General features: G+C 35.9%; 2 protein-coding genes across 3 annotated transcripts in view; one reads left to right on the top strand and one right to left on the bottom strand.

Moving 5' to 3' along the window:
- The window catches only part of LOC145668129 (atrial natriuretic peptide receptor 1), a 2711550-nt gene that overhangs the window by 2127790 nt on the left and 564762 nt on the right, over positions 1-18998 (bottom strand). The window lies entirely within an intron of this gene.
- The window catches only part of LOC145669060 (testis-specific serine/threonine-protein kinase 4-like), a 110956-nt gene that overhangs the window by 63616 nt on the left and 28342 nt on the right, over positions 1-18998 (top strand). The window lies entirely within an intron of this gene.

Raw genomic sequence — 18998 nt, 5'->3', positions numbered from 1 at the left:
TTTGTAACGTGTTGCTGCGAAATTCATGTGTAGCAAGAAAGCCAGCTTTCAGTGGCCGACTGTTGCATGTAATAAAGCAAGTTGTCTAATATGAGGGTGATCAGAAAGTAAGGTTACAAAGCCTGCAGTGGAACGTGTATATATCATACAACTAATACAGCCAACAGATAGTGTATACATTAGGTTATTTTTCGTCATAGTATCCACATTGGTTGAGACACTTGTCACATCGTGGGATGAGTTTGAAGATTTCCTCCTGGTATAAATTCCTGTCCTTGCTTGTTCAGCCACGTTGTCACGCCATGTGTCCGTTGTCCTCCTCTGAAGCGAAGCGGCGGTCTACTACATATCGTCAGATACTGTGACGTGATCTTCGTGCTGTCCTGAATCATTTCCTCCAGACGATCTGTGTTCAAATCTGTTGATACCGTGACGGGTCGGTCACTGCGCTCATGATCTGTGACCTTTTCTCTACCAGCCGCGAACTTCAGATACCATTCTGCGACATGCTGACGTGACATTAGTCTCTTCGTAAACCTTTATTAACTGCCGGTGAATTTTATTCGCGGTTTCATGTTTCGCCCACACAAATCGAATAACTTTTCGGATTTCTTTGCGAGACCATCTTTACAAACGAGTCACCATTTGTGTTTACCTACAACTAGCGCACAGTTGCCAACTCCATGTACACTCTGCATACCTCTCATTCCTCGATAACAGACGAAACTCCGGGAATATTTGGCTTGTAACCTTAGTTTCTGATCCTTCCTCGTACTAACAAAAGAATGATAGTATGTATAATACTAGTAATACTATATTCTGTTAGAGAAGTGTAATAAATAATCCTTTATTTCGTTTGGTTCAGATGTTCACATGACAAGGTGATGAATGTAATTATAGTTAGTTGGTGAGACGTATTGTTTGTATATTCAGATCCCTTCAGATCTCGCAAACCGAAGAACAATGCCGTATCATTTGGATTTCTTTTGTTTAAATCCATAGACAAAGTGATATTCTTTTATCTTCCTACTGTTCGGTTTTAAGAGTAATTATTCCAACGTCATTAATTTATGCATCTGCTCTGTGTACTAATTTGTACTCATATTACGTGAGATTGTAAGCTTCGTTTGCAGTCATCAATGAAATCAATGCAAGTAACTGGGATGTAGTGGTTCAATTAATTTATTTATTTTCGAACTGTATGTCCCACAGTTCTTCCCTTGCGGTCCTCAGGAACTAACGTCGGAATCACAGGCAAGTATTTGGGAATACTTAAAAAAAAGAGTATTATTGTGTCACATATACACCACGTAAACAACTTTTAGTTCTTATGGGAAGAGATATTGTCAGTTGTCATTGAAACTAAAAGTGGTAGTAATTTTCTAAAGCTTACGGTTTTAGTATAAATATTGGAGTGGAGGTGGATTTTCTACAAAGGGTATTCAAATGGAAAGATTCGAAACGTCGTACAAATTAAACCGGTTGAAATAGGGATATGCCGCTTTGGGATAACGTAGTGCGATATCTAAGGAAGAGAATGTAGTGTCCGGCATGAAAGGGCACCTCACACATGACGTAGGAGAGAATCAGGCAGTTATGTGTTTCGTCCAATTGACACGGCAGTGCATGTGGAAGAAATCATGGTGTTCACATTGAAAAATTTGACGATTGAGGAGCAGCGAGGTGTTGTCAGATTTCTGACTGTGAAAGAGGTTAAACCGGCCGATATTCATCGCCAGATTGTGGTCGTATACAGGGGAAATTGTGTGTCCGACAAGTCAGTTAGAAAGTGGGGTGCGTTTTTGTGGAGACTGGGAGAGTTTGAGTGATGACCGAGACCAGGCCACAAAATATGCTGGACAAGTTTAAGTGAGAGCAGCTTGGGCATCCCTACAGTCCTGACATGTCGCCCTGCGACTTCCATCTGTTTCATGTGCTAAAAATAAATCTCAAAGGGAAGCGCTTCAACTCGCACAAAGAACTGAAGGACACAGTGGAGGACTGGTTCCTATCACAACCATCTGAATTCTAGGAAGAAGGAATCGTTCGGCTCGTGAAATCATGGAATATTGTCCTCAGGTCTCTGGTTATTACTTTTCAATGAAGACTTCGTTTATACCTACAGTGTCACTTCGTACCTGTTCATTTGAACTAACCTTGTACTTCGGACGCTAAATTGATTGCATAAAAAAAAACTTCGTTTTTATTACCTTTTTAACTCTAGTGATTAACGTTAAAACTGAAAATAGTTGACGTCTGTCATTAACTGTTGTAATAGAGAGATTAGGGTGATGACTATATTTTTGATGCACTTAATTGATTACAGGAAACCGCTTCTCGCTATTACCGTTTACACTTTACAGTGATCAAGCTTGAAACCGAAAGTGGTTGTTTTTACTATTTCCGTTTTGTATAGAGAATTAAGAGAGAAAATATCACCTATTCTTAAAACGCAAAATCGATTCCAAAACACTCCTTCTCGTTATCGCTTATCGCTCTTACGCTATGTAGATCAGTGGTTCATAATCTTCCTTACTCAGCGCCTCCTTCATGAATCCCACATACTTCAGGCCCGCTCTTCGTGAACCTTACAAATTTCACGCTCTCTCTTTATTATTTATTAAGTATGCTGCCTTTGGGCAGGTCCTGGGACTAATGAAGATTTTATTTTTTCAATTTTAGATTTTGCCTGGAAATGTTTCTCTCACTTTTGTCGATCTTCAGTTTCCTCTTTTAATTCCCAATATTTTCTCCTATCTTTCAAATCATCGAGCAGCTGTGTTCTTCTTCCTATTCTTCGTCTCCCTTGCATCTTTCCTTCTATGGCGGTGTGAAGAACACAATTTCTTCGCAAGATGTGCCCAATCCAATTGGCCATTCTATGAAGGATGGTGGCTAGAAGTGTCCTCTTCTCTCCTATCCATTTTAAAATACCTTCGTTTTTTGCTCTTTCTATCCATTTTATCTTCCTCCAACACCACATTTGTAAGCTCTCTGGTTCAGAGGCTTGGACATTACGGAAGTTAGAGAAGAAATATTTATACAGTCCAATGCTCCATATATAGCACTTGACCAACTTCCTCTTAAGTCCAATATTGAGCGGGCTAGTTAAGGGGGAGGGGAGGCAGTAGTCAAAATCTTATATTATTTAGGCGAGGGAATGCTATATCAGGCGCCCCTAGTATTCAAATATTTTTCAAAAGCTAACAATTTTTCTTTTGCCTGTTTTTCGTAAGTGAAAAGAGATAATGAAAGGAAACTTACCACAATAATAGATAATGTTATTCTACACCTGAAAATACGAATCGGAAGAATAACCAGTGTTGCCATCCATAGAAATGACAGTGTGGCCGAAATTTGAATTACCCAAAAATTTTGGTTAAGTCAGAGACTAGAAAATTGAACTCAATGTTAATTGATGACTTATTATATATGTGTTCCTTGTTAGCTACTTTTAAAATAATAATTGTATTTATTTTGTAATAACTTACATCAGTTTTTACAATCACAACTCTCCCTTTACATCAAGAATTCTTTCTGATATAATTCTCATCAATCCAGTACCATCTCTGCTGCTTTTTCCTTTCCGGAATCCAAATTCATCTTCTTCCAACCTCCCATCTATCTTACTTTCCAGCCGCCTGTTCAGCATATGTGCAATGATCTTTCCAATGTGGGAAATCAGGCTAATGGTTCTGTGATCGCTGCACTTCTTTGCTTGCTTTTTCTTGGGGAATGCAATCACTGTAACATCAAGAAAATCCTTTGGCCATTCTCAACTCAGGCAAATCTTGTTAATAAGTGAAGTCAGTGCTTTCATTGCGTTGTCTCCTAATCCCTGAGCAAATCTACTGGTATGTGGTCATCTCCAGTGGTCTTTCTCCTTCGCATGTCTTTGATTGCTTGTACTACTTCGCTTTTCAATATACTGGGTCCTTTTTCATCATCCACCTCTTCCTCTGCTTCGATCGCAATACCTTTAGGGTGGTTCTTCTGATCATACAGATCTTTTATGTATTCCTCCCAAATTCTAAGGATTCTTTGATGGTCAGTGGTTACTTTACGTTCTTGATCTTCGATCCCAAACGTTCGTATACTTTTGTTAGCTTTCCCTCCGAGCTCTTGTGCTTTCTGGTACGTCAGATAATATCTACCGCGCCGTTGAAGTTCCATTATTTCTTCACATCTGCTACATGTACATTTCTTTGGTTTTGTCTTCTCAATTCATTATTTAGCTTTCTGTATTCATTGATGTCCGTGTTTGTTGCCCTTCTGCGTTCTTCCATCTTCTTAAGCATTGCTTCAGTTATCCGTGATTTTCTCGGTGCTCTTTACATCCTGCCAATGTTATTGTGGACTGTATCAAGTAGAATCTGTTTAACTGTTTCCCAACTATTCTCTATATTGTCAACCACATCGCCCATTGCACAGAATTTTTCTTCAGTCTCTTTTTTCACATCATCGTCATATTTCTTAGTCGCTCTAAGCTCCATTTTCGATTTCTTCTCCCGTTTTTCTTGATCGTCTTTAACCAGGTTTGCACTTCCGCCACCAGGAGATTGTGATCCGAATGAATGTCCGCTTCTGGCAGTCTACACGTCTCGTACACTATTCCTAAAACGTTGCTTCACAAGAATGCAATCGATTTGATAGCGTTTCTTATCTCCTGGACTTTACCACGTGTACAGCTTGGTTTGTCTTTTCTTAAACCACGTATTCCATCACAACCATATGTTGCCTACAGAAGTCGATAAGCATTTGACCTCGTTCGTTTCTTCTACATAGTTCAAACGGTCCCACTGCCTTATTCACAGCTCCTTCTCTTACTACGCTGTTGAAATCTCCCATTACTATAGCGCTGACCTTACCTCTTCCTTCCTGATGTAATGTGTCACTGATCTGATCATACATTACTTCTACTTCATTATCATCATGGTCGGTTGTTGGCATATACACTTGTATTATCACAATATTCACTGGTTTTGTATGTAGTTTTGCAAACATCAAGCGGTCACCGCAATATTCCACATTGCTTACACTTCTTGCTACTTCGTTCTTCATTACTACGCGACACCATTCTCGGCCTTATCGCCACCCGAATAGTATATTCTGTAATTTCCCGATACTATCTCATCTTTCCCTGGCCATCTCACTTCACTCAAGCCCACTATGTCCACTTCACATTTGTCCATTTCCACTTTTAACTTTTCAAAATTTCCCTCACGTCGTAGAGTTCGTACATTCCAGGTTCCCATGCTGAAATGGAAGTTATTGTTTTCTCCTCTGATGATTCTTCTCGGAGTAGTCTCCATCCGGAGATCCGAACGGGGGACTATTTTACCACCTCTTTTTTTTTTTTTTTTTTTTTTTTTTTTTTACCTCACAAGAGACATCACCCAATTGTCCGGCTCCGATTTCAATGAAATTTTTCTTGCTGATAGAGGATATGTATGTATTATTTTTGATGACAGAAATTTTTGCCATGGTGTATGTTTTCTATTTTTTAATAAGAGTTGTGATGTGGTTATTAGAGATTACTGCAGAAGTCCCTTACTTCCCTTTGTAAACGGAGTGTTAATAAAATAACAACCATGTAGATACATACAAGGCCTAGGGGAAAGTCGTATGGTAGGTATGATCTTGACGGCAGCCATCTTGAAATCCGCCATTTTGAATTATGGTCAAGTTTTTATTATGGGAATAGGGTAATACGATACATAATTTCGGGCTAGAATTTAATCAGGAAGACAATGGTGATGTTTGTTTTAAGATACACCCATTTGAAGAAAAGTTACAGGTATATTAATTGTTTATACTTACTACATGCGTAAGTCCCTTACCTCCGCTTCTAACCCGGGTATTAATGATAATATGTTGATAAAAGCTTCGGTAATACATATTATGCCCAGAGAAAAGGGATACGGTAAAAGTATCCTTGACGGCAGTCATCTTGAAATCCGCCATTTTGAATTAAAGTGAAGTTTTGAAAAATTAAACCCATAGTATGTCACATCTCATTTTAAGAGCAAATTTTCCAGAAAAACCAATGGTATGCTTATTTTTGTTCTATAGTTAACCAGTATATATTTAGGACTCTTCTAATGTGCACCAAACATCCATTATTCAATATTTCAAATTGGCAACACTCTTAATTTTCACCGCATGTTTTAAGATTCCAACTGGCAGTTTGCAATTGTTGCCATGGATGATGTTTTCTAAATTTATTACATCTTTTAAGAGTTGCGATTTGTCAGTTCATGAATAGTGTTGGGATAAGCATCCAACAACCTTTCTGAATTTTGAAGACTTGCCATATAATTATTTATTTCCTATACCTGCACTTCAAAAACTCGTTTACTGACATGAATCATCGCACAATGAAACAACTCTACCTTTGCATTTAGGTAGTACCGAAGACGTAGCTTGTAATGGATAGTAGATGAGGCGAGAAATCAAATGAAAATTCACTTCAAAAAAGAAAACGAAATATGATTGTTGTGTACATCAATGGTCTTTTGTTTTGTTTTATATTTATTTCTTTATTGTATATTTATTTATTTTCTATGGCAATTTTTTTAGCTAGTCAGACAAAAAAGTCATTCGTTTTCTAGCGATTGTTGTCGATTGTTCATGTTTGTAAGATTTATAATCAGTATTGATCGGGAACTCGATTAAGTTACCTTACCCTCTTTATAAACAAGTTACCTGTTTTCATATTTTTTTCATGGTACAAACAGCGTATTGGGAACAGTCATATTATGCCTCTTTGATATTTTCTATCATTGCTGCAGTTCCTTTAAAGTTGTATTTATAAAAAACATTTTATTGTTTGTCATTTGCGCAACATGTAGGCTACATTTCCTGATAATTTTGTTTTCGTATAACACATATTTGTTATAATTTCATTTGTATTTTTTTACGTCACATAGGTCCATAGGTTTTTCATGTATTCTGGTTTAAAATAAATAATTACATATCAAGTCTCCAAAATTCAGAAATATTGCTGGATGCTTATCCCAACACTATTAACGAACTTACAAATCGCAACTCTTAAAAAATGTAATATAATTAGAAAACATGAGGCATGGCAATATTTGCAAAGTGCCAGCTGGTATCTTAAAACATGCGGTGAAAATTAGGAGTGTTGCCAATTTGAAATATTGAATAATGGATGTTTGGTGCACATTAGAAACAGTCCTAAATTCATACTGGTTATCTATAGAGCAAAAATAAGCATACCATTGGCTTTTCTGGAAAATTTGCTATTAAAATGAGGTGTCACATGCTATGGGTTTATGGGTTTAATTTTTCAAAACTTCACTTTAATTCGAAATGGCGGATTTCAAGATGACTGCCGTCAAGGATACCCTTACCGTATCCCTTTCCTCTGGGCATAATATGTATTACCGAAGCTTTTATCAACTTCTTATCATTAATACCCGGGTTAGAAGCGGAGGTAAGGGACTTACGCATGTAGGATTTAGGATTTACATTTCTGGGCTTTCGGCATCTAAGACCATGTAGCCCGTCACGTTTTGAGGGATGACGTCCCTCGGCGAGCACACAATCCGGGGAAAGGGAAGGAAGAAAGGAGTGGGGAAGGAAGGAAGCGGCCTGGGACCTATAAGTTAGGTACCAGCCCGGCATTTGCCTGGTGTGAATGAGGAAAACCCAGGAAACCCTCATTCCGGGTGGCTGACCTGAAAAAGGTGTTACACTTTTTCGACCGAGTGACCCCACCGGGAATCGAACCCGGAACCGCTCGCACCGAAGGCGAGAGCGTTAGCGACTACGCTATAGGACTTACGCATGTAGTAAGTGTAAACAATTAATATACCTGTAACTTTTCTTCAAATGGGCGTATCTTAAAACAAACTTCACCATTGTCTTCCTGATTAAATTCTAGCCCGAAATTATGTATCGTGTTACCCTATTCCCATTAAAAAACCTTGACCTTAATTCAAAATGGCGGATTTCAAGATGGCTGCCGTCAAGGTCATACCTACCATACGATTTTCCCCTAGCCTTATATGTACCTACATGTTTTTTTTTTTTTATTAACACTCCGTTTACAAAGGGAAGTAAGGGACTTCTGCAGTAATCTTTAACAACCACATCACAACTATAAAACATTATGAAAAATAGAAAACATGCACCATGGCAAAAATTTCTGTCATCACAAATAATACATACATGTCCTCTATCAGCAACAAAAATTTCATTGAAATCGGAGCCGGACAATTGGTGATGTCCCTTGTCACGAAGAACCATCATATTTATTTATTCTCCTCCTTTGTCCCTTCTGGGAAAAGATAATGTGGTAGTATTCCCATTTCCTTTTCACATCTCCATGCCGTTGACCATCTAGTGGTTCATCCGCCTTTTAGGACAGTTTCCCCACCTAAGGACAAGAAGGTGCCCTGACCTCTTGCTGTTTATTAATCCAAGATTGCTGTTTCTTGCTGTTTCTTCTATGATTTCAAATGCAGTGTTGAATACTCGAATCTTCAATGATAATGATAAGCAAGCAAAAGAGTCTGTTTATCATCTCACTGTGGAGATGAAACGACGTCCAGCCGTAGGCTGCTTTGTCCAGTGTAGGTACATTATTTGTTCGAATCAAAGTTTGTGCAGTGAGCTAGCATGTCCCACAGAAACGACAGCGCGCAGAACGGGAGCCAGGTGTCCGGGCAGGATGCAAGGCCTGTTTGTCTCGTCAGTGGTGAGTTTTGTCTGGTGTTATTCAGCTACTGGAGTGTTTTGCCTATCGAGGAAGGATGGAGGTTGGTTTTATGTTTTGATGTTTTTCTTTGAATTTAAGAGCTTTGGATTTTTTTATTTTATTTTGTTTTATTTACTTTTTTATTTTATTTTATTTTTTATTTTTTAATTTTTTTATAGTATTAAAACATATACTGCATATACATATAGCCTATATATTATTGTGTACCACAATGTAAAGAAACATAATATTTAATTGGATTTTAAAATTTGTATAAAACAGGCAATGTATGAAGTGGAGGCAGTTTGAATATTCTTTAGGATTCATAATCCAATGGAAAATTTAGAGTGCCTTGACTTCTACAATGCAAATGACCGGCGATGACTTCTAGAACTAGGAAGACTCAGAAAGAATGTGCAAGAATGTTGACATGACGGAAAAATCATATAAATACTACCGGATTCTCTTCCGGGTAGGAGAAGTTCTATTTTGACGCCGAAACTCTGCGAGTCAAATTATTCATAATTAGTTTCTGTCACTCCGTCATTCTGTCCATCAGAGGTTCTGCTCGTCATCGTTATTAAAAGTAAGTGATTATGCATTGTCTTCTCTAGTCTTTAAGTCATACCAGTCCACATCATGCTCTGTAGTTTTTCAGTCATTCAAGATCAGTTCATTAAATTCTTGTTCTAAATTATTTCTGTGTTATCGAATTTTATCTTTGAAATTCTACTCCCATGTTTCTAATTCTGAGCTACGCTATCTACGCCCCCAAGACTTGCATTAGTTTAAATTACTTCTTGGAGGAACTGGGTGGATGTTAAGGCCATTCAGTAGTTTTCATGTATGAGAATTGTTTGGGGTTTGCGACCCAGACAAGAGGTCTCCGTTCGACATGCCTCCAGAAGTTTCTAACTGCCTTTTACGTCACAAAACCGGTCACGTTTGAGGTAGATTGCAAACCTATTTTTAAGGTTTTAGCATGGTGGAGTGCGCGGTCTTTTGGATAGTGTTACAAACTATTTTGTATGTTGAAATTCACTGTTCAAATTGATTTCGGTATTGTAATGTTTCTCCAAACGCGGGAGTGTGCAATCATATTTCAAAGTGTATTTAAACGTTTTAGAATTTAAGTGCTAAGGTTGTATTTAAGGTGGTTTAGGAATTTAAGGTTATATTACATAGAGTACAATGTTATATTAGTTATTTAAGTTAAAAGATTATTTTTCTTGCCTTATTTTGCTCATGCCCATTGATGAGTTAACAGAATTGTTAGATGACATACATTTACATGTAGTGAAATTAAAGAAAAAGTCAGCGCAAACGCAAACAAGATTTCCACATAAATATAATACTAGGCTAAACAGCAAAATGAATCAAGGAACGAATACAGAAACTCCGGCAAACAATTCGGTTAAGGTTGAGATTGCTCGAGATTTGTTGCCTATTCCGAGGTTCGATGTCAAAAGTGGTGATGATATACGTTTATTTATGGAAGAATATGATGACGTATGTAGGATCAATGGTTGGGACGAAACTAAGAAAAAGGAAATGTTACCGTTAGCATTTACAGGGCAATTTAGAAAAAGGTTACGGGTATTTTTACAGAGACAAAGTGAAGAGCCACAATCTTATGACAATTTAAAGACACTTATTTTTAAGGAATTTGGTAGATCTACACTAGGTTTAGACATAGAAGATCAATTGCGAGAAAGAATACAAAAACCTGATGAACCAGTTACGAACTTTGTGTATGACATGCTTTTGCTGATTCAGAGATTTGATGACAAGTTGTCAGAGGAAAGGGTGATTGCTCTTATAGCCTCTGCATTACAACCTTATTATTTAGAGCGCATTGGAGTATATGAATTTACAACTGTAGAAGAAATGTTAGGTGTTTTAGTTAAGCTTGAGAAAAATAAAGCCCGTGTACAGAGAAGGGAAAAACGCGAACGTAATACTTCCGTTACGAAACAATCTTGGAAATCCGTACTTCCAAAGTTGAAAACTTCATTAACAGCAGATTCTTCCGAGGTCGAGTCAGATAGTGAAGTAGAGGTGAAACCGCTGAACAATCAGGAAAAGAGGAAGAAAAAGAAAAAGTTAGTTAAGCAGGAGGCTAGTGAACCGAAAGTGCAGAGTCAATCAAGTAATCAGGCACAAAGTCCAGTTAGCTCCGATCAATTGCAGTCGTTAGAGAAAAAGTTAGAGAAATTAACTTTACAGATTAGTCAGCAACAATCTGATCAGAATAACAGTAATAGTAGTAATAAAAACAATGGTAATAAAAACAGACAGAATTTTCAAGGAAAAGGGAATAACTTTTTCAGACAAAATAGAGGAAATCAGAATCATAACTCTAGTCAAAGAGGAAATTTTAGAGGTCGATTCCGTGGTAACTATAGAAATTTTAGAGGCCAGTCGAGAAATCAATTTTATCCTAGAGGTAATTTTCATAATTACCAGTTCCAAACACCTATGTATGGTAGTAATTATCAACATTATCCGACTCAGGCACAAACACATCCCATTTGTTCTGTTTGTGGTCATGGTTTTCACACAGAGGATACATGTTTATTGCGGAAGCAGTCTTTAAACGCGTAATGTCTGTAAATGTGGGAGGTACATTTACAGATAACGCAGTATTCGGGAACAAGGGTCACGTTGTAAAATCCTCCATTATCACTCAAAACAATATGATTTTAATGCCAATACTGATAGAAGATAAGAATGCTCATGCTGTGTTAGATTCGGCTTCACAAATATCAATAATTAGAGAAGATTTAGTTTCACCAAAGGCTAAGATTTTGAATATTGATACACGCATAAAAGGAATTACACAAAATTCTCTTTTGATAAATAAAATAGCAATTGTTCGTTTTAAGATTAATGGGAGAACATTTCATCATGCTTTTCGCGTGCTAAACAATTTTTCCCAAGACATGTTGTTAGGGAATGACTTTTTAGTATCCCAGAGAGCACAAATAGACTTGAATAGAAATGTTTTGTTGCTACGTAGATTTGGAAAACCTCCTAGGTTTGCTATAAGTGATAACAGAGATATTTCAAAGGAATTATCACCACAGGCTAATAATTTAGTTTGTAATAGTATGAACCCTGCGTTTGTTTTGGTTAATGATGTTACTATTCCGCCTCGAACGAAACAATTTGTTGAAGTAAAATTAGCGAATTCAAAGACAGGAAAAGAATGGTTACTTGAACCAAACAAATCGTTACAAGACAAGACAGGAATTTTGATTCCTAGGACAGTTTTATCTCCCAAACAACACTTTGTACAAGTTATTAATCCTTTTGTGTCTTCAATTTCGTTAACGAAAAATGAGATTTTAGGGTATGCCGAAGATTTAGCATATTTAAGTGATTTTCAATGTTTCAATGTACAGTCAGAGGATATAGATTCAGAGCAGTTGTTGAAAGATCAGAAATTGTTTGATAGTACAAAACTAGATGTTGGTACAGAGGTTAAACCTGAGATTAGAGAACAATTGATTGATTTATGCTATAGGTATGCCGACGTGTTTGCTTGGTCAGAGGATTCTATAGGGAGAATTAAGAATTATGAGCATGTAATAGAGTTAAAAACACAGGTTCCTTTCTATAGAAGACAGTATCCCATTCCTGCGGCCCTTAGACCACAAATTAGAGAACAAATCAATCTTCTTTTAGACCAAAAAGTTATTGAATATAGTGAAAGCCCATATAACTCGCCCGTGCTGTTTGTAAAGAAGAAAAATGGAGATTTACGTCTATGTTTGGACTCGCGTCTCCTTAACTCTCACGCAGTGTTACAATCCGTCTCTTTACCACCAATACATGACATTTTATCTACTATAGGAGGAAGACTGTACTATTGTTCGTTAGATATCAAGAATGCATTTCATTGTGTTCCTTTGGCAGAACAATCTAGACCTTATACAGCTTTTAATTTGCCTCAAATCGGGTCATTTCGTTATCGTTCAATTCCCCAAGGTTTCTTAAATTCTCCAGCAATATTTAGTAGAATTATGTCCATGTGTTTAGCGAACGTTTATCCTGAACATGTGATGTGTTATATGGATGACGTCCTGATTTCAACGAATTCTCAGGAGCAGATGGTTGAGATTTTAGAAAAAGTGTTTCAAAGATTACGTAATGTAGGTCTGAAGCTTTCTGTTGAGAAATGTAAGTTTATCCACGATAAAGTAATAGCGTTAGGACATGAATTATCCAGGTTTGGTTACAAAATTTCGGACAAGATCATTAATTCAATCAAAACATTTCAGATACCTACATCAACTAAAAAATTAAAATCATTTTTGGGACTTACGAATTATGTTAGGAAATTCGTCAAGGACTATGCAGAAATAGTGGACCCTCTTCAAAAACTGACGAGGAAAAATGTTAAATTTCATTGGACAGACGAACACCAGAGAAGTTTTGATAGGTTAAAATCAGAATTGATGAAGACACCCATACTGAAGCCGTACGATGCGAAGAAACCTCTAGCTTTGTACACAGATGCTTCCCGAAAATCTGTGAGTGGAATTTTGATGCAATGCGATGAAGATAAGAAGTGGTATCCAATAGCCTACTACAGCAGGAATTTGCGAGACAGTGAGAAGAATTTGGACATTTATTCTTTAGAGTTACTCGCAGTGTTAAGTGCATTCAAAGCGCTTAGAGTATTTTTAATTGGTCGAGAGTTCAAATTGCTTTGTGACAATAGGTCAATTACCTACTTGAAAAATACTCCTAACCTACCATCGAAGCTAGCGAGATGGCAACTACAGCTAGCAGAATATCAGTATATTCCTATTCATGTTAAGTCTTCAGACAATGTGGCAGATGTACTTTCCAGGGAAACAAATAATCAACCAACAAAAGAGGACTTTGATGTTGAAGACCTGAATACATTCATTTCATTGAAGGAGGACGTTGATGTCGGCAAACTTCAGAGGGAGGACTCTTTTTGCGGTCCAATCATCCGAGTTTTGGAAGGAGAAGAACCGAAGGACGCGAAGACGGAAAGACAATCGTACTACTTTGAGATCAAGGACGGACGCCTTTTTCGTAAACAAAAACATCCTGGAGGAATTAATTATTTATTATGTATTCCTTCTTCTTTAAGAGACTATGTTTTTGACTGTGTTCATTCTTCTAATCTAGGAGGGGGACATCTAAGTTTTTCAAAAACGTATTCAGCCGCAGTTAAGAAAGTTTACATGCCAGCCTTAAAGCAGTACGTACAGAAACGTTGTCAGCAGTGTATATCTTGTCAGGTGAACAAACGAAGATCTGGTCGAACACCTCTACATCCACAAACCTATCCAGCATACTCTGCTATGAGTACAATAGTGATTGACGAGTGCGGGCCTTTTCCCTTATCGGCTACACACAGACATAAATACATTTTAACAATGGTGGATGCTTGTACAAGATATTTGGTGACTAAAAGTCTTCCTGACATTACGGCAGAAACGATAACTAATGCCATTTATGAGGAAATAATTCTCAAGTTTGGTATTCCTCAATTAATTTACTTAGATAGATTGACATCTCACAAATCGAAGATCATGGAAGAAATGGCAGAACGATTCAACATCAAGTTGAAATTTGCGAATACAGCTAGTAGCTATACCATTGGATTAGCTGAGAAATTTAACGACAAAATACAAACATGCCTTCGGCATTTTGTAAACAAGAAATCAAATGACTGGGACACGGCTTTGGCAAATATAACATTTTGTATTAATACCCACAAACATGAAGGTACCCGTTTTTCGCCTTTTTACCTTCTTTTTGGGTTTGAAGCGAGAACGATGTTGGATGCGAAGTTAGATCTTCCATGCAAGTTCGTGGAGAACGAAGTCCGAATCAAGAATGTACAGGATGCGAGGGAGATTGCAGCGAAAAATCTTTCTAAGAGATTTGAGTCGCAGAAACAATACTTTCAGAGAAAGTACTCCGATCAAAAATTTTATTTAGGACAGAAAGTCCTAATCCAAGATGTTAACCCGCAGAAAGGAGTTCCGGCTTGCTTTGGAAACAAATTTAGGACGCAAGGGACAATTGTTGAAAAATTGAATGAAAATTCGTATCGAATTCGCTATCGAAATTCGAAAAATGAAGAAGTCGAGGATTCATTTGACATTAGAAGACTACGTCCGTTTTACGAAGATTCCAATTGCCAAATGGGAACGTTAGTGTAAAAAAAAAGAGTTTATGAAATATAACATTATCTAGTATAGGTATTAACTGGTGGTGGCCTATCTTATTACTTTGCGTTTTGATATGCTTCAGCGAATTCTGGACGCTGAACCTCAACCAAGTCCAGACAATCGACGGAAGTTGACATAGAAATATGTTAACATTTTCTAAATTTCAATATCAAAACGTAATTTAATAATCTTCAATTGTGTCGTTTTCTATTCTATCCTTTTGGGTTAGATTAGGAATTATGGATTTTTCTTCCACACTTAGAGAAACAAATCAACATTAGAGAAAAAAATGATCCTGTAAGGTAAACATTAGATTAGAGAACATCCTATAAATAAATTTTAAATCTGAGATTTCATTTTCAACAAGCCGCTTAGTGGAAATTTTTATTCATTTCAGATGAATTGGATTTCCATGACTCTGATTCTTTGTATGTCCATGATATAGGTTTATTTTATTCAATTTCATCTGTATTTTTGGTTAACTTCAATTTTGAAACACTGAATGTTGATTTAATTTTGAAAACACCAGTAGTAACACCAAACAAAATTTCAAAATTGTTTCAAGTTTCCAATTTAGGAATGTTACATTCTGATAAGCTTGTGAAATATAATATTCCAGAACAGGTATATGAAAGCGACAACAAATTCATGGAAATCAATAAGTTGTTATGTAAATGGCATTCATTTTTATTTTTATGCGAGACGTCTAGTTTACGAGTCACTTCCCCATCGAAATGTTTAACGAATATGGTTTTCAATAAATCATTTACTAATTGCGAAGTTCAAACTATTCCACATAAGCTTGAGTATAGTCATCTTTATACTCCTGCAGGATTATTAGTTAATTCTCTAATACCAGGACACATTACAAAAAGAACATCTCATAATGTTCTTCATACTGAACCATTAGTCTATGGTAACAACAAAACACAATTCATTTTGTATGAAAACTTTGAAAACATCTTTATAAAACACACTGTATTACCCTCAAGGCAAACTATTAATGTGGTCAACACGAATGTTGTTCTGACAATAAATATCTCAGCCCCACATTTAAATGTAACGTATGCAATCAAATCTTTAGATCAAATCAGTGCTGAATTAGAATCACTCAAACTCAATGAAAATAGTTTGCATATGCTACATTTTGACAACTTGCATAGCATTTTTTCAATTGTAATCCCGATTATGTTAGTTTTGTTTCTTGCTCTATTGTTGTATTTATTTTTTAAATTGAGAAAACTAGAGAAAAATTACGCTAACTCACATGCAAACAATCTTGAAGGTAGTAATCATTGAACTACTTACCGAACTATGTGTATTTATTTTATCCTTATCAATATATTTATGTATTTAAGTTTATTATGTATATCAGTAACAGCATACATACCTGGAAAATATATTTAAAAAAAAAAGAAAAGAGAAACAAAATATTAGTTTTCTTTTACTTAAATACTTCCAAATATTAGTAGAAATAAGTTAGTAGTGTAAGTTAATAGAGATAGTTCATAGGAATGTGGGCACTGTACCTTGCATGACGCACAAGTACACTTCCACATCTCATTCCAATGTTCAGTATTGATTTTGAGAATTTTTTTAAGTTTTCTCTAAATAATTTAAGATAGAATGACTATGATAATAATTCATATATGTAATTAATTTTTATTTGAATTAACTCAATTCATGATCTAAGGCTACCAAGGTGTGAGACGTCATACTAAATGTGTTAGTCTTATTTTCATGCAATCATGTTAAGAGTATGTTATTTTTGGTCTGCGTATTAAAGCGCAGGGAACATTTAGATTTTATTGGAATATTTTATTAAGGATATACGATATTAATAGTAAGACTAGTGTATTGAGGCACGAGATTCAACCTCTCTCCCTATTTTACAGGCTTGAGACTGTTCAGGATTTACACTATCCTGAGCTAGGTTAAGATTGAATAACGTACCTTTTGTATATGATGTTTATAGAAACTTCATAGTTGATCTCTAAGGTTCAGACAGACGGAGAGAACACAAAAGAAAGTAATTGAGAAATAGGAAATAAGTTTTATTATTGCTTGTAGTTGTTATAGATATTATGTTATTTTATTTCGTTGTGGCCAAAATATTTAGTAGTCCCTTCACTCTCTTTCTTTTACAGAGAATGGACGGACAAATTATTTTTATCATCGAAGCCACGACATTAGTTTGTATAATTATTGCAGTTATATTATTTATAAGACTGTTGTTCAAATATGATTGCACCTTCTCGAAATGTTGTATGCGAAACTTGGCAACACCGCAACCCACTGGACCTCACGTACCTCATTATGTTTCTAATCTGTCATTCGACTCACGTGACAATGCGTTTATTGTTGCATCTACGTCAAATTCATTACATTTATATGACGATGTCAATATTTCTATTCCTAGTAATTATGTTTCTAATATTCCTCTATCCAGTAATAACTTTACTTCAATTTCTTTGAATAAAACACGTTTAGCCATTTGCGATATGCAAATGACTATTATCTAATACAGAGCATCCCTTTACCCTATATATCCTTCCCAGGCAATGCAGGTCACGAATTTTTTTTAACAACTAAAAGCAACATGACTGATTGATTAGAGGATGATTTCTACAAGATAATTATAGCAGGACTAGCTATGAAAAGAAGTGAGGATGGAAAAAGAAAAGGGAAACAGTGGTTTCACTTTGATGCACAACACTTCTGAACTGTAATTGAATTCACGATTTTTTTTCACTTTTGTTCACAATCCACTAGAACTTTAAAAAACACAAAGGACCCATCACTATATTATGTTGAAAGCACCAATAACACAATAAAATAAGAAACACCGAAAACAGAAACTATTATTTTAACAAACTTTGTACTATTAACTGACTTCACACACAGACAAATAAAGACAAGATGCATTCAGCACCAGCTCTGTAGCATCTTACGAGGGGATTCTACTAATCAGTGTTATTCTACGCATCTCCAGTTTTCTCCCCCTGCTACCGCTGTCATTGAATACTACTACGCTGCATTTCCGCTATCAACTGTGAATATTAAAGAGTGTTGCTAACTCTAAATATCCTAGAGTTACTGAGTGATTTAATTTACTTTTTTGTATTATTTACACATACTTAGTGATGAAATAAGTGAGTGAGTGAGTGTATGTTCCTAAACAATATATTTTAGTGTTGTGTGCAAGCGCTTATTCCAGTGATTATATACTTCGTAAGTTGTGTATATCCACATACTTTGAGTGATTAAAACTTGGTGAATTTAAATGCAGTTGGCAACGCGCTGTGAACATTCTTGAGAACTTGGTCTCTGAGCCAACAACAGAGAATGGTTGTTTGTTCCCACAGACATAAAGTGATAAGTCGACAGAAAAATAATCTGTTATCTAACATGACTTCATACCATCTTTGCTTATTCTACGTTCCTGAACTGTTATGTGTCTGCTTTTAACAGACTTTAACTAACAATATTGCAAAGACTTATTTACCATTACAATAAAATATTCTTTTTTTTATATACAGGATAATCCAATGTGGACAATATTTCAGAACATTTTTTTTTAAAATTTCATTCAAGCATTATTTTTCTTTTATTTATTTTGATGTTCATTTTATACATCATGTATTACGTATAGGATACTTTTTATAACATATAGGGTGTTTCATAATTTATGGGTCAATATTTTAAGAAGAATTGATTATTATTACTATTATCATTTTATGTAATTTTTGGTTTTGGTTTAACTTTTTATTTTTTCTCCAAGCTTTTGTTTCAACCACCAAAGAAACAAAATATTTAATTAAAGCACAGGGAATATTGTGTACCACAATGTAAAGAAACATAATATTTAATTGGATTTTAAAATTTGTATAAAACAGGCAATGTATGAAGTGGAGGCAGTTTGAATATTCTTTAGGATTCATAATCCAATGGAAAATTTAGAGTGCCTTGACTTCTACAATGCAAATGACCGGCGATGACTTCTAGAACTAGGAAGACTCAGAAAGAATGTGCAAGAATGTTGACATGACGGAAAAATC

This window comes from Thermobia domestica, chromosome 13 (genome assembly GCF_964235325.1).
Source record: "Thermobia domestica chromosome 13, izTheDome1.hap1.1, whole genome shotgun sequence".
Taxonomy (NCBI): domain Eukaryota; kingdom Metazoa; phylum Arthropoda; class Insecta; order Zygentoma; family Lepismatidae; genus Thermobia; species Thermobia domestica.
The sequence above is the reverse complement of the archived record's forward strand: the minus strand, read 5'-3'. Positions and strand labels throughout refer to the sequence as shown.